Raw genomic sequence first — 17,500 nt, forward strand, 5'->3', positions numbered from 1 at the left:
GATGATGAAAATGATGAAGATAAAGATGAAAATGATGATGAAAACTATGAACACTATGAAGACGACGACGACGATGATGATGATGATGATGATCATTATGATAATGATAATGATAATGATGATGATGATGATAATGATGATGAAAATGATATGAAGATAATTGAAGACAATGAAAACGATGAAGACGATGAATACGACGATGATTTGAAATTTTTCTTTTCCTTCCATTTATACTGCTACGTCTTCTTCTTCATTTATTTCTTCTTCTTTCTCTTCATTTATTTCTTCTTTTTTCTTTATTTATTTTTTCTTTTTTTGCATTTATTTCTTCTTCTTCTTCTTCTTCTTCTTCATTTGTTTCTTCGTCTTCTTCATCCACTTCTTCGTTTTCTTCGTCGTCTTCTTTATCTACTTCGTTTTCGTTTTCTTCTTCTTCTTCTTCTTTTTCATTTATTTCTTTTTTTTCTTCTTAATTTATTTCTTGTTTTTCTTCTTCTACTTCTTTTTTTTCATTTGCTACTCTTCTTCTACTTCTTCTTCTTCTTCTTCTTCTTCTTCTTCTTCTTCTTCTTCTTCTTCTTCTTCTTCTTCTTCAAGACAGAAAAGGCTTTGCAAAGGCTACCGATTATTATGTCTTCGACTTCTTGCTCTCGTTCCGCTTTCTCTTCCCTCCATCCCCCCCTCTCTCTCTCCACATCCTTCTCCTCTTCTTCTCTCTTACTGTTCTTCTTCTTCTTATTCTTGTTTTTCGATACCGTAATTCACGGTAAATCTTCCGACTGCATTCTCCAAGTCCTTACAAAATGTAAGCCTTTTGTAAATCATTTCTTCATTGATATTATCCAATAATGCGAGAATATAATGGATATGTGTGGGTTTATGAACGATCAGTCAGTTCATTTCAATCAAAGATATTAATTTACTCTGGAAGAATGCAATTTTTTTTTTTTTCCTTTTACTTTTCTTCTCCCCATAAATTCTAATAGTTCGTTTGATTTTTTCTTTTTCTTTTCCAAAGATAGATAAATTTATTTCTTTATGTTGGATTGTAAATTTGATTATACCCTTTACGAAATAACTTCCCCTTTTGTAAATCCATCCTCTTTGATAATCTATAATAAAAGATATAATAGAAACGTTAGGATATATGAAAGGATATGTCATTCTGATGAAATATCAAGGATACTTATTTATCGTACATACAAACGTTTCCACAAATTACAATAGTTTTTTTTCTTTGTAGAGTAAATGTCCTTTCTAATTTATTTTCTTTCCTTAACCTATATATATATATATATATATATATGTATGTGTGTGCGTGTGTATATGTGTGTAAATAGGAATATAATTAAAAAAATAATAAATAAATAAACAACAGAGAATGAAATTCAAATAATGAATTTTATTTTCATTTTCTCATTCCGGATTCAATTGAAGACAGATTTTTACTTACAAATTGATTATTAAACAAATTCCAATAGTTTTTCTTTAAAAAAAAAAAAAAGAAAAGAAAAAAAATAAATATGATTGAATATGTTGTATTGTGTTTTCTCGATTAATGGCATCCTGTGTAATTCAATTTCTTCTTCTGCTTATTTAATCGAAAAAATAATAGAAACATTAAAGTGTGAAGAATTTCATTGTTACGTAGATATTTACTTACTCACCAAGATTACAAATTCTAAAAGGTATTCTTCAAATAGATATACATTTACTATATTTCTTATCACAATGAATGATAATTTATTTATTCTTTAAAAATGGCGTTGTTTCGACTACCATTTTCTTTAATAAGCTATGAAAAAAAAAAACAAAAATAATAAAAACATTATAAAGAATATATATATATATATATATATATATATATATATATATATATATATATATATATTAGGAATTATTATTACAAATATTAAATTATATAATTATTGTCGAAAGTATGAAATGAAATTAATTGAACATTTTAATACAAAAAGTATTAATCCTTTAAAAAATGGCGTCCCTTTCTTATCCATCTTGTTTGCTAACCTACAAAAAAGAAAAAGAAAAAAAGAAGAAAGAAAAAAGAAACAATACAAACATCAGAATAAAACATAATATAAACACTTATGTATATTAAATTATACGATTGTCGAATGAATGAGAAATGTAATAATTTCCATAAAGAAGAGTATCCCTTGTACTGTGATACACCTTGTTTGCTAACCTATACAAAAAAATAAATAAATAAATAAATAAACCAACCTATAAAAGAAAACAAAAAAAAAAAAGGAAGAAACAAAAAGAATATAATTTATTGATTTAGGAATGCGCAAACGAAACAAAATTGCAACAATTGTTCTCGAATAAATGAAAAATCTGTACTTCGGACTGACATACTACAAAAACCTATACGTCAGATGAACGAATATAATTAGATTTAATTATTAAAAAGAACATTGATATAATAATTATCGAGAGATTAGCTTTGGGATTAGATGAAAATAATGAGAAGGAGGATGATGAAGAGAAGAAGAAAGAAGAAATGGAGGAGTAGGAGGAATAGCAGGAAAAGGAGGAGGAGGAGGAGATGGAGGAGGAGGAGGAAGAGGTAGAGATAGAGGTGAAATAAAGGATTTGTACGGTAAGAACTTTCAGGGCAGGGATTCTTCGCGAGAGATGTGAATGTGAATTCGCTTCGTTCTCTTTTGCAACTCTTCTCTCGTACTACTTCGTGCCGTTTCGTGACTCTGAGCCGGAAAGTTTTAACTCTCCACTTACCGGCACGTCGTCGTTGTCGTCGTCGTTGTCGTCGTCGTTGTCGTCGTCGTCGTCGTCGTCGTCGTCGTTCATAAGTGTAGATGACGCGTCGCCATGGGTCCATAACACACTGATATATGTATTACAATAGCGGGAGCCTTTCCTCCATCTGTCCTAGGACGTACTTCGTTTCTTACCCTTTTTTTTTTTAAGTGCTTCTTTTTTTCCTTTCTTCTCTCTCTCTCTCTCTCTCTCTCATTCTTTTTTTTGTGTTTACCCTTCTCTTAGTTGACATCCCTCAACTCGCACTTTATTTCTTCTTCCTTTTTGTCTTCTTTTTTTTTTTTTTTTATTGTTTTTGTTTTCTTCATTTCCTTTCTTCTATCCATCCTTCCTTCCTTGAAAAGAAGAGGACACTTCTACGTGATTTAAAAGTACTCCTTTACTACAGAAAGTGTAAAGTTCTTTGAAACGAATCGCCCAATAATATATTAAAAACCTTGGTACACTTTTTAATTATAAAATTTAATCGTTTATTTCTATCTGAACTTTTTTTTTCTCTTATGTTTATTATCATTATAATAACCATGTATTGTGTTATTTATTTTTTAATTTTTGTTTCGTGGAAAATTAATTATGTATTTATTGTATTATATCTTTCTTGCAATATATAAAATATATATATATATAAAAGAAAAAAAAAAAAAAAAAACGATTGCACGTATCATACTTTAAATACGATAACACATTTTTCTTTTTTCATTTTAATCAAATTTGCGTTCCGTTAAAAAAAGGACAACTGCTTTTTATTTCTTTTTCTTTTTTTTCTTTTCTTTTTTCTTTTTTTTTTTTTTTTTATTAATGATTAACAACGAATTTAGTTGGAAAATAGTCATAATAATTATAATAAATTTTTACTATATATATATTCATCAATCACGATTTAAATTCACGTTGAGGATAATTAAATAAGGGAAGCTTGATGATGATGATGATGATCATGATGATGATGATGATGATGATGATTAGGATGATTAGAATGATTGGATACAAGAAATACTTTATAATGAGCTCCTTCGTACTTACAACCCTTGTAGATTTTACCGTGTAACTCCACCGTGTTAATACGGAAGGGGGAATTACACATCCGCGTTGACATCTGACCTCTGATTATTCCAATCTCTATTCTTTTTCTGAAGCTTATGTTTTAGATATTCTTATTAGTGTTCTAGTTAACGTTACTTCCGGTGATAACGTATCCCATAAAGTCGTATAGTCCATCCTTTTCCTTCAGGTTTTTCTGGAAAACAAAACATTACCACGTTTCTAGTTATTATTATTATTATTATTATTATTATTATTATTATTATTATTATTATTATTATTATTATTATTATTAAGTTGAAAATAAACAAAAAGGGACTTAATGCTAAATTGAAAATTGTATTAATACTTTGGCATAGAATTAAAGATCCATTTATTACATATATTTTTTTGAAATAAGAAAAATGTTCATTTATCTTTTTCTTTTTTACTATTATTATTGTTTATTATTATTATTATTATTATTATTATTATTATTATATTGTTTTTGATTAAGATCATAAAAAAAGATAAGTAACAATATATGGATATTATTTTGTTTAAAAAAAACTATTAATTCGTCAAACATATAATTAGATATAAGTTATTCGCTTGATAGGAACAAAATAAATAATATAAGAAAAAAACTATAGAAATACTTAGAAATATTATATAAATCATTTGATTCATAGAATGAGAATATATTATACGAAACATTATAATAATCAAATTTATTCATTATTAATTATTAATCATCATAAATATAAATTTAAAACGTACAAATGAATTATCCATTGGATAAAATTTCAATAATCTTATTGTTCAATGATAAATATTATTTAAATGAAAACATTTAAGATCGATTTTAATGCTAAAGACAGAACTTGAATTTTAACGTTTATATTTAAGAGACCTTAGAATCTAAAGATCTATAAAAAGTTGACTCTTTTTATTTTAAAGTACATAAAGTACGTGTATATATATATATATATATATACGTATATACGTACTTACATGGATATATTTATGTATATATATATGTATGTATGTATATAAGTATTTCGAACGTTGTTTCTTCGTCGATTTATATCACGTAGGATTATACAGGTATATACACACACACACGTATACATTATATACGTGTATGTATGTTAAACGAAACGAGAAAGCGTGACTTCGATGGAATCCCTGAGTGAAGTCACCTCTCCCCGGAAATTACCGATCGATTTCGAGGAACTCGAACGGTGCATGTTGCTTTCACTTTATAACGTATGTGTACACGGAACGACCCTGCTGCTGTCACCACCATTACTACCACCTCCCATCATCACCACCTCCATCACCACCCCCACCACCGTTATATCAATCCTGTCCACCGTCAACATCACTCTGTTACAATTTTACAATAACCCTCTTCTTGGTCGTTCATTTTTCTTTCTTTCTTTCTTTCTTTCTTTTTCTTAATATTTTTTTTTTTTTTTTTTTTAATATCCTTTTCTTCCCTTTTTTCTTTTTCTTCATTCGTTCGTTCGTTCGTTTTGTTATTTGTTTTTCTTAGAAAGAAAAAGAGCTTCGCGTGACACTCGTCGTGCGCGATACTCTCGTAGTTAAAATACGTGGAAAATACATTAGAAAACAGGAACCCACTAACGTTCGATCTATGACAAAGGAGAAATGCGAGAAAGTATTTTAACGATTATGATTATGAAATTAGATATATTGTATTACAGAGAATTTTTTTTTTTGATTCGACAAATTAAAGAAATCCATCGAAATACAAAATTATTATTCTTCGTCTAATGGGAACAAGATATGTATGGGAACAAGGGTTATAGAATGGAAGGATTGATGGATCATTTAAAAAAAAAAAAAAAAAAAAAAAAAAGAAACGAGAAAACAGAGTCAATTTAACTTTGTAGACTCGTATGGATTAATTATTGCAATTTTTACTCAACTTGACCTTGCTATGATTTGATAAGAACAAAAAAAAAAAAAACAATACCAAAAAAAAAACAATAAAAAAGAAAACAATACAAAAAAGAAATTATTCTATAAAGGTGCGGAAAGATCGAAGAATCGATTTTGGAAATTTCCCTTTAAGGAACTTTTGGCCTATCTTGTACCTAATTCGCTAAGTTATTTTTGAAAGAATTAAATAGTACTTGGATCAAATAGAAATCCTAGGAAAAGTTGAAGGGTAAATCGTACGGGCTTACGATTAGATAGCACGTTCTTCGTTAGAACCGATTAAGCGTTCGTTTAATAGTTGCGTTAAACTTGAGTCATATCCGTGAAACCGCATAATAGACCTTCGACTTCAATTTGAATATTTTAGGAACGTTCATATACGTACTTGTGCGTTGTTTCTCAATATTTTCTCGTAATTATCGATTTTCAATTTGCACGATAACATTTTTGTATATTCATTCTACCATTCTTTCCTTTACCTTCAATATTTTCGATCTTAATTAGATACAATTGAAATATAAAGATTAACGTCTCTTGAATTGATCGATACTTTTCTTCGAATAAATCTGTATTGCATGATCGTATTTTGACGAGAGACTATGTTACATTACTTGATTTCAATTTTAATCCAAATTTTATCTGCAAAGAAAAATATGGAATATACAAATTATATTATTATTTCTTTTCTTTTTTTTTTTTTTTTTTTTTTTTATTAATTTTGTTTCTTCAATTTAATGAAGAAAATATTAATTAAAATCAATTAAATCAAATATAATTGAAATTATATTTTATTAATTAATTTAAATTAAATTGCATTGCATTATATTTAATTAATATTAAATCTAATTAAAATTAAAGAAGATATATCCATGACTAATATTGTTAATTAAATTGTTTATACATGAATAACTCATTTTGTCTTGATTAAAATGAACCTGAAAAAAAATAAATAAATAAATAAATGAAAGATATAACGTTATAAACATTTCTTTTTTTTTCTTTCTTTTTTTAAATAGATAAAGAGAATGATAAATAATTACATAATGAACATAATCGTATTTAATATATACGTATATAAGACTCTTATAATCTTAAATATATAAGTTATCTGAAAAAAAAAAAAAACATACAACTTATAAACATTTTATCAATCAAAATATCTTTTCTAAACAAATAAACAAATAAATAAAAGTATGAAAAGTTATACTTAAATAAAACTTAATACATGAGACACTTATAATCTCTTGTAAATAAAAAATTTACCTGCACAAAAAAACAAAAAAAACAAGGTACACAACCTGTAAACATTTTCTCTATCAGATATCTTTCCTAAAAAAAAAAAAAAAAAAATAAACGAACAATTAAATAAATAAGTTACACCTAATCGTACTTGATAAAGAAAGAAAGAAAAAAAAAAAAAAAAAAAAAGAAAAAGAGAAAAGGAGGAAAAAACCTTGAATCTTAAAATTTACCTGAGAAAAAATAAATACAAATTACATACACATTCCTAATTAAATAAATAAACAAGACAGATATTGAAATAAGTACATACACATAAATATATATATATATATATATATATATATATATATATATATATATACATGTATAAATATATATCAGAAAAAAATAAAAAAAAAAAAAAAAAGAATAAAGAATAAAGATAATCTGAGGTAGTAAGAATTTAATTTAGACACCCTAAGCTTCATCTCGGCCGTTTGGACGAACGCATTGCATTGACAACGTCCGGCGTGTTTATGTATATACGTATACACATACACATTCATACACGAAAGCACTGACAAGCGACAAGACCTAATCTCTTCCCTGAAGCCGTCGTCGTGCTTCCACATTGTAGTAGTAACAACGACTTCGTTGAACGGTGAGACACGCTTGCCAGCAGCTACCAACCAACCAACTAGAGAGATACCTGTAGATAGATACCTATATATATATATGTATATATACCTATATATATATATGTATATATATATATAAGGCACCAGTAACATGTTCAAGGAAGACGTCAGGAATGCGAGTTCACGACATTATATACGTTACCTACGTGGGTGCGCAAGCCTTTTCAGGCCTATAACGTATCTAACAATACATATATATATATATATATATATATATATATGCGTGTGTATACATGTGTATGAGTATGTGAAAGGTCTCACACGTCCTTTAGGATGCCTCGAAGGAGCAAAAGAGAGCCTTGTCGACCACAAATATGTCATAATTCATTGGCTACTGAGCTGTACTTACCAAGAGGATCCAGTAAAGTATCAAAAGAGAAAAAGAGAGAGAGAGAGAAAGTCCCGGATGCTTCACATATAGGAATAGTCTATATCTATCTCTATTACTCTTTATCTACCTCTCTCTCTCTCTATCTCTCTTTCTCTCTCTCTCTCTCTCTCTCTCTCTCTCTCTTTCTCTTTCTCTTTCTCTATCTATATATCTATCTCTCTTTTCTCATTTATCCTGCATTCATTGTTGTCAGTAATGGTAAGAGAGAAAGAGAGAAAGAGAGAGAGAGAAAGTTCCATATGCTTTTTACATAAGAGCAATAATGTCTATCTCTTTCTTTATTTATCCTCTTTATGTAAGAGAGAAGATGTGTATGTAAAACCTTATTTTGTCAAAGACAATTAAATAAAATGAACAAAATAATGAATATTTTCAATCTTGATGGGATATATCTGAAAAAAAAAAAGAAAAAAGAAAAAAAAAGAAATAGAAAAAGAAATAAAGACATAGAAATTATAAACATTATCTTGATAATAAATATTGTTTTGTAAATAATTAAATAAGTGCAATACGTTTACCTCTCTTGGTTTCCTTTTTTCTTTTTTCTTTTTCTTCTTTCTTTTTAATTTATCGTCCGTTCATTTGTCGTCAGTAAGAATAAAGGAAGACACGAGTGAATGATTATTTTTGTCATAGTTTAACAATTAAATAAGATTGACAAATAATTAATATTTTCAATTTTGATGAAAATATATCTGAAAAAAAAAAAGAAAGAAAGAAAGAAATAGAGACATAGAAATTGTCTTGATTACGAATACATATATATATATATATATTTTTTTTTTGTTATAAATAAATAAAAAAAAACCGAATATAGATAATACCTGTTCCTTTTGTCTCTTCATTTATCGCCAGCATAATTTTTCCTTTCTCACGTAAGAGCAGTCTCTATCTCTCCGTCTTTGTTTATCCTATGTTAATCATTGTTGTAAGAGTGCAGAGTAAGTGTGAGAGAGAAAGAGAGAGAAAGAGAGAGAAAGAAAGAAAGAGAGAGGGAGAAAGAAACGACCTATTTAACTTGCACGTATCGCATATGTACACATTTTCCATCTTTTTTCAGCTTTTTAACATTCCAAGAAAGCAATAAGTTTTTACCAAGTATATGCTGTTATCTTTTTATCACACATTCTCTCTCTCTCTCTCTCTCTCTCTCTCTCTCTCTTTTTCTCTCCTGGAACTTGCTCATTATTCTTATGATATAGGGAAACGAGCCGAAAAAAGGAACATCATAGAAAGCTTCCTCTTCTTGTTGTTTTTCATCTTCTTCTTCTTCTTTTTCTTCCCTCTTTTTTGGGGGTACGTTTAAGGGTAGGGGAAGGGGGACAAGGGACGAGAGGAAAGGGTAGAGGGAGAGGGAAGCTGTTTCTTGGAGAAACAACTTCAGATTATTACTTGTCGGCGTCTTCATCATCGTCGTCCCAGTCGTTGCTGTCGTCTAATCTCCAAAGAATCGTCTTCTCCGTTTTCCAAGCACTTTTTTTTCTTTTTCACAAGGCCATCCTGAAGAAAACGTTAAGTAACGTAAAGTGGACGAAAAAGTTTGGTGATACTTTTATTGGAGTAGACCAAATGCGTTTCCTTTTTCTTTTTTCTTTTTTTGTTTGTTTTTTCTTTTTTCTTTTTTGTTTGTTCTTTTTTTTTTCCTTTTTCCTTTTTTATTTTCCCTCTTCTCTCCTTCCCGATTTTTTTCTTCCTCCTTTTTTCCTACTTATATATTTTTTTTTCTTTCTTTTCTTTTCTTTTTCCTTTCTTTTTTTTTTTTTTTGTTGCCTTCCTTTTTCCTTTTCTCTTCGAAATATTTTCTTTTAGACTTTTTTTTTCTTTCTTTCTTTCCCCCCCCCCACCCCCTAGATAAACATGAGAGAACGAGATTCATTCTCGAGCGAGGTTTCATAAATTTTGATAAATTCTTCTAATTGCTATGCTACGATCTAGTTTTGAGAATGATTTTATCATTTAGATTGTTTTTCTTTGTTTGATTGTTTTTTCTTTATTTTGCTTTTATTATTTTTTATTATTTTTTATTTTTTTGTTTTGTTTAAATCTTTTCGACCATTTTTTATCGAGCATTCGATCGGCCAATCATTATAATAACTCGTTAGATCATTCAATAATTAAATCAGTATACACAAAATATATGTATATGTGTCTTAGATATTACGTATAATGATACAAAGATTTTTTTAACAATAACACAAAATAAATTTTTTGTTTAAATGTATAAGAAGAAAAGAAATATAATTACATTAATTAAATATTATAAATTAATTATTAAATATTATAATTATATATTGTATATTATGGATATATATATATATATATATATATATATATATATATATATATATATATATATTGTAATTGATGTAATTGAAGAGTGATTATTCTATGGTATTATTGAAGGAATTCGTGGAAAGAAAAAGATATAAAAAGAAAAAAAAAAAAAAAAGAAAGAAGAGAAATCGTAAAAAGAAAAAAAAGAAAAAAAACGTTCCAAATAAAGAAAATCGATTCTCAATTGATTTTGGGATCATTCAAGTTCAAAGAGGGAACGTTATCACAGTGTACGCAATGAAGGCTGCACCTCGGGTCTAACAATCCTCGGACAGTAATACAACCTATACATATACGTATTATACATACAACCTATACACATATGTATTATCATGATATATATATATATAGAGAGAGAGAGAGAATCTATATACATAGTATCGTGGGTCGCGATCATCAAATAATATTCGGTCAAGGCTTGACGTTGCTCCAACACGTGGGAACGTTCAGTTGATGAATATAAGACTAACTAATGATATAGGTTTTATACTTTTTAACATTGAACAATACCATCAGTAATATATATATATATATATATATGATATATAATAGTATAATTATAATTATATTTTTATATTATAATATTATAATTTATAATGTGATTACATTTCATATTAAACTCTGATAACTTATATTATAAAAATAAATTATAATCCTTTATATAATTAAAATATTCCAAATGATGCTTATAATGAGAAATCCAAAGAAAATCTTTGAAGAAAAATATTTCCTAATCATATTAATCCTTTTCAATAATGATTAAGACAAATTGTTGGAGACATCGATACAAAAAAAAAGGGGAAAAAAAAAAAAAAGAACAATAAAAAAAAAATACTTTTATCCAACTGTCTATCAGGAGCAACAAGTCAACTCACAATAACAATTACAGACAGAATGAATCAACAAAAGTGTAAAAGTTTACAATACGTTTAGCTCCAATTCAGATAATACCATATAATCGTCCGATCGTTGACCTTGAGTGTGGGGGTAGCGAGGTCGAATGAACACGTAAAAGTAACAGCTGCAGCAGCAGTAGCAGTGGTAGTAGTATAATAGTAACAGTAGTAGTAATAGTAGTAGTAATAGTAGTAGTAGTAGTAGTAGTAGGTAGTAGTAGTAGTAATAGTAATAGTAGTAGTAGTAAGTAGGTAGTAGTAGTAATAGTAATAGTAGTAGTAGTAAGTAGGTAGTAGTAGTAATAGTAATAGTAGTAGTAGTAAGTAGGTAGTAGTAGTAATAGTAATAGTAGTAGTAGTAAGTAGGTAGTAGTTGTAAACTAATATACATGTATAGCTCGGTAGGATATTCCAATTGTAAAGCGCGTGACGCAAAGGATCCGTGGGTGTATTTACATGAACATGTTGTTCCTGGAAGTCAGGAACTCGTACGAGGTAAAAGGTAGGGGTATGATTCATGAGCGTGACCTACACGAAGAAGGAAGAGAGAGACAGAGAGAGATATACAATATACACATATATATATATATATATATGTGTGTGTGTGTGTGTGTATATAAAGACAGAGAGAGTTGGAGAGGGAGAGAGAGATGAAGAGAGAGAGAGAGATAGCTTCTACAGTAATGTACCGTTAATGTCTCGTAATATTCCATAATACGTTGATGACTAAGCCAATTTTCGCTATCATTCTCTCTCTCTCTCTCTCTCTCTCTCTTGTCTCTTCTTCTGCTATCTATCCTTTTCTCACTCTTTCTCCCTCTTCCTCCATCGTATATGTCCACCACAAAACGCTCACGCTCGTTCTCTTCCCCATACAACTTGTATCTCGGAATCACACTTAATTGGACTTCCAAGTAAGTCACCTGCGAAACACGTAGGAGGAAGCTCGTTCGGAATCTTTCCCCGTGCTAAAAGTTCGTTATGCGTATATCGTGTATACTGGGTGAGTCAAAAGTTTTTAGGTCATATTTAAAAGAAAAATACAATTGTCACGCCCGTTTTACTTTCTTCTTTTCAAGATACATTTTAGGATTTGGTGGCAATCGAGCTTGCGTTCTTTTTTCTTTTTTTTTTTTTTTTTCTTTGGCAATTAATTAGCGTCAGCTAGTTCTGGTTTGATGATCTGACTAAACAAAAAAAAAAAAAAAAAAAAAAAAAAGAAAGAAAGAAAAAAAGGAGAAAAAAAAGAAAAGAACAGAAAAAATTAATTTGGAAAGTTTTGAAAAGGAATAAATCGACTTTTTATAATCGTCTAATTTGTTCGAAGTTTTGACCTACATAGAAACTTTTGGTCCACCATGTACATATATATATCAGGATTTAGTCAGCTTGCTATCAAAGATTCGTTCTTTTTTTTTTTTCTTCCTTCTTTTTACACTTCTCTCTTCTCACTTCTCTTTCTTTTTTTTTTTTTTCCTTGTCTTTCTTCTTTTCCTATTTTTTCTTTTTTCTCCTTTTTTTTTTCTCTTTTTTTTTTTTCTTTTTCTTTTTTTTCTTTTGGTTTTTAGTTGAGAACAGAGAATAAGAGATATTCTCCGAAGGAACAAGTTTTTGGTCAAGAATCGACTTTCGAGCCGATTAAGCTATCTCCCCTTTTTTCTTGGATTTTCTCGAATGATTTAGTGACTAGTGGTGATGCTGATGGAGGTGATGGTAATGGTAATGGTGGTGGTTGTGGTGGTATTGGTGATGGTGGTGTTAGGATAATAGAATACAAAATGGATGGCCCCAAGTACCTTATTTTTTCTTCCCTTTTCTTTTTCTTCTCACGAAAAGACGGAAAATATGATTTTCTTTTGTGATGGCTCTCTGTTCTCCTTATTTTTTCTTTTTCCAAGAATTTTTTGAATTCTTCCTAACTGTAGATTTTTCTCTTCTTCTTTTTTTTTTTTTTTATAGAATTCTCGTATACCTGGAGGGAGAAAAGAAAAAAAGAAATAAATTGTATGAAATAAGTATTATATTGATGAAATTAAGGAAAAAAAAAAAAAGAAAAGAAAGAAAGAAATTGAATGAATTAACTTATAAAAAGAAATAGGAAAAAAGGAAAGAAGAAAAAAAAAAACACCAACATATAAAATCGATCAAATATTTTGATACGAGTGATCGTTCTATTCCATTCCATTTCTTTCCATAATTCTAAAAATTTATATATCGAAGAGACTGATCCAAAGTTATTATAACATCTAAAATTTCCTAACAATTAATGACAATATATTTATACTATCTTTAACAAAAAAAACAATTCTCAGAAAAAAAAAAAAATCTTCACACTTCTAAATATTAATAAGCAACATACACGTACATACGTAATATGTAGATAGTTAAACGTATTCCATGACTATGGTGTCATGTCCCTTTGTGGTCAGACCCCATAAACAAGGCAAATATCCATAAGCTACCAAATATGACCGGAGGACGTTTGGATTCCGACCGGGTCACGAATAAAATCATACTTGAGCACGATTGATATACAAACTGTTACTATAATGATAACCAATTCTAATCTGATCTACGACTGGGATACAGTAGCATGATTGTATATTATATATATATATATATATATAAACTTTTATTATACTACTAAATAAGATAAATAATATCATAAACTTCGATAATCTACAGGATGGAGTCAAAAGTTTTTAGATAATTGAAAAAAAAAAAATCTGATTACTATGTTTTTAGATTTTTTTGTTTTTTTTTTTTTCAGACCTAAATTTCCTTCTCAGATCTGCTTTCTTTTTAAAGCATAATTTTTGGTCACATTTACAATCTGAAGAGAAGAAAAACGGCCTAAAAGTTTCAAAAAAAGATTAAAAAAAAAAAAAAAAAGAAACAATAAGTAAATAAATAATAAGAAGAATAAGAAGTAAATGTATTAAAATCACTTGAAAACTAACTTCTAGAAAACACTTATTGTCATGTGGGCAAATAAAATAAAAAAGAGAAAATAAAAAAAAAAATAAAAATAAAAAAAAAAATTGCCTTATAAAGTAGGAACATGTTCTTCATTATTTAAAAAAGAATATTATATATATATATATATATATATATATATATATATATATATATATATATTTATAGAAAACGATAGTGAATACTCCGACTATTTTTTTTTTTTTTTAAATTACGATTAAAGAATATAGTCCGAGTAGAGTACGAGATACGTAAGTATGAAAAATATTTTCAACGTGTATCTTTATATTCTTAAAGTCTTCTAAACCGGGTATCATGTTCGTCTGCATATCGTACACGCGAGCCCTGATCTTCGAACTCGCTCGAGCAACATTAGCATACATATCGGGAACGTTTGCACGCGGTTAAACCCAGCACACATTCTTTGGATTCTAAAGAGAGATAGAAAGAAAGAAAGAAAGAAATAAAGAAAGAAAGAGAGAGAGAGAGAGAGAGAGAGAGAGAAAAGACAAACTTATATTTCTAAATTCTATTCATGAACTTTAAAGATTTAGATAACGATCAGTTTTTTTTTAACAGAATATGTGCAATCTTACTTTCTTCTCACAAAAACTTTTGATTTCATTAGACATTTACAATGAGTAAATAAGAAAGTGAGAGAGAGTGAGAGAGAGAGAGAGAGAGAGAGAGAGAGAGAGAGAGAGAGAGAGAGATTAAGAAGAAAAGAGAAAGAAGTAACGAAAAGAAAAGGCTTCTCTTTATTTTTAGCTATCATGGTGCATATTTTCAACCCCTATCCTCATTCTTTTCGATATGGTCTCTTCCTCTTTCGCGATATAATATGCAGCCCATCGATGCAACCCATTCTTCTTCCATAGTTCTTCCACACGGGGAATACAAGTTTTGCAGCTGTGTCCATTCTTCGTGATGGCTTCTTCTTCTCTTTTTCCAGTCGTTGCTACTACTTCCTTCCGCTTGGATCGCCTACGATTTCCTTCGAAACTACCAAAGAAGAAACTGCCACGTGGCTTTTGATCAGACCAGTATCTATCTCTATCTCTATCTCTGTTTCTGTTTCTCACTCTCTCTCTCTCTCTCTCTCTCTTTTTTTTTCTAAAGATAACTTGATCATAGGAAAGATCTTTTTTTTTTCTTTTTTCTTCTTCTTCTTTTTCTCATGTCATTTTACAAGGTCCAATAGCTATTGTGAACCTTCCAAGTGGCTAACTTTACAATCGATAGATTAGAAATGATGAGAAGACATTTCTTTCTTTTTTCTTTCCTTCCTTTATTTTTTTCCTCTTCTTCCTCTTCTTCTCCTTCTCCTTCTTATAAATTATCCAACGGGACGTTTAAATAATACTTGATGTTCCAGAAAAAGACACACAGGGACGTTGTATTTTAAATAATTCAATATATTCCCTATAAGAAAAACTATCCTAAACGTTTTTATATACATGCATACGTATCTATAGTTTTTATTTCTAGATATTACACTTTGACCTCGTGTCCAAGTTAAAACACGACTGACATTAGGTAACACGGTTATACGGTTATCTTTAGAATCGGTTACTTAAAGAAACCAAAGACTAAACTTTCTTTAAGACCTTGCAATTACTTTCCGATTGTTCTTAATTATTCTTATAAATAATATGTTAAATCAATGAAAATATTCATTGTGAATATTTAATATTATTATATATTGATGAATATTTAATATTGTTATTCAAATGAACGATGAGAATGTTAACTCGTTTGATTGTTTTATAAGTTATAAAAAAAAAAAAAAAAAAGAAAAAAAAAAGAAGAAGAAGAAAAAGAAACTTAAAAATTTTAATTTAACAATTGATGATACATGATGCATTACGATCGTTTATATAAGAATTCAATTTAAAAAAAAAAAAAGAAAAAAGAAAAAAAAGAAAAAAAAATCAGATACTCCGTCAAAGTTCTATAGTAATTATTAATGTTAGTTTAATTACATAATAATTACTATATTAATTACAAAAACAAACGCGACAAACATCGGATATTAAATAATGATTAATTGTTTGTTAGAAAAATATATGAAATAAAGTTTTTTTGAAATATGAATTAATAAGCCAATAATTGCAAAGTTATATTATTTTATAATGGATTAAACTTGAACGATTTTATATAATGTAAGAAGTTTGTTAATATTTTTTTCATAATTAAATATATATATATATATACCCATTTAAAATTATTATTAAATTATTATTAAAACAGACAATACTATAATCCTAATATTTGAAAAAAGTCAAATTGATTCTTACAAAAACCAATAGATAAATAGATTCACTAATAGATTCACTAATATAACATGAAACGTATTAGATCGATAAAGATATTACATATATAAATATATATATATAAACTAATCCGATAATTCGATCGCATTACTTTACATCATGGTTGGCAAAGGAGCTTAGCTTAGTATTACCACCAAAACCATTAAACAGCTTTGGTCAACGCGATTTACTTTCTTTCGGTACATTGACATATACATGAGGAGTCTTGTATTATACCAATTGAAATGGTTCATGGACAGTTCACGTAACATAGTCATGGAAGAGCTTTCCCGGTTCAAGGAAATGTTGCGACTACGCCCTCGTGCTTTTACCTGTCGGCTTTATCAGCTCCATCGGTTTCCGACAAATCATTCCTTCAGTCCAAGGTGAACTATAGTCGTGAGTCAAACAAATTCCCTATGACGAGACAGTGGGAAATTATTACTCAGTAAAATTTATTCATACATCTGTAAACAAAAACGTGAATAAATAATTAATATAATGTAATAATAAAAATTATTAAATAATATATACTCACTATATATATATATATATATATATAGATTTTATAATAAGATAATATAAATACAGATCTATAAAGATTGCATACGTATTGAAATAAAAACAAATCATAAGTACAATATATCATAATAAAGTAAATAAGTAATAAGATATTTTAATTATCTCCATCTCTATCTCCCTTCCTCTCTCTCTCTCTCTCTCTCTCTTTTTTTCTCTTGTTTTTTAATACACATACATACATACATACGCATACACACATACACAAAACACAAACACACGCCCCTGAATATCACAAATACACGCCTCCACGCAATGAGAGATCGATGTAACCCCGTTTCAGGTTGAGTAACTTCGATGCAG

At 28.4% G+C, this 17,500-nt stretch overlaps 1 long non-coding RNA gene across 9 annotated transcripts in view; it reads right to left on the reverse strand.

Moving 5' to 3' along the window:
- Positions 1 to 479: 479 nt before the first annotated feature.
- LOC124431564 overlaps positions 480 to 17,500 on the reverse strand; it is a 21,761-nt gene continuing 4,740 nt past the window's right edge. For 2 of the 9 annotated variants that reach the window (XR_006944042.1, XR_006944035.1), the window contains 8 exons: positions 16,951 to 17,085; positions 13,127 to 13,302; positions 8,925 to 9,600; positions 8,619 to 8,795; positions 6,176 to 6,429; positions 4,837 to 5,480; positions 3,826 to 4,039; positions 1,937 to 3,137 (listed from right to left, as the gene is read on the reverse strand). This is a non-coding gene — a long non-coding RNA (uncharacterized LOC124431564). Of the gene's footprint in view, positions 1,113 to 1,936; positions 3,138 to 3,825; positions 4,040 to 4,836; positions 5,481 to 6,175; positions 6,430 to 7,482; positions 8,493 to 8,618; positions 8,796 to 8,924; positions 9,601 to 13,126; positions 13,303 to 15,041; positions 15,729 to 16,950; positions 17,086 to 17,500 lie in introns of those variants that run through there. The other 7 variants (XR_006944036.1, XR_006944040.1, XR_006944037.1 and 4 more) reach the window with 7 other exon arrangements.

Source organism: Vespa crabro, chromosome 21, assembly GCF_910589235.1.
Source record: "Vespa crabro chromosome 21, iyVesCrab1.2, whole genome shotgun sequence".
In the NCBI taxonomy this organism is placed as follows: domain Eukaryota; kingdom Metazoa; phylum Arthropoda; class Insecta; order Hymenoptera; family Vespidae; genus Vespa; species Vespa crabro.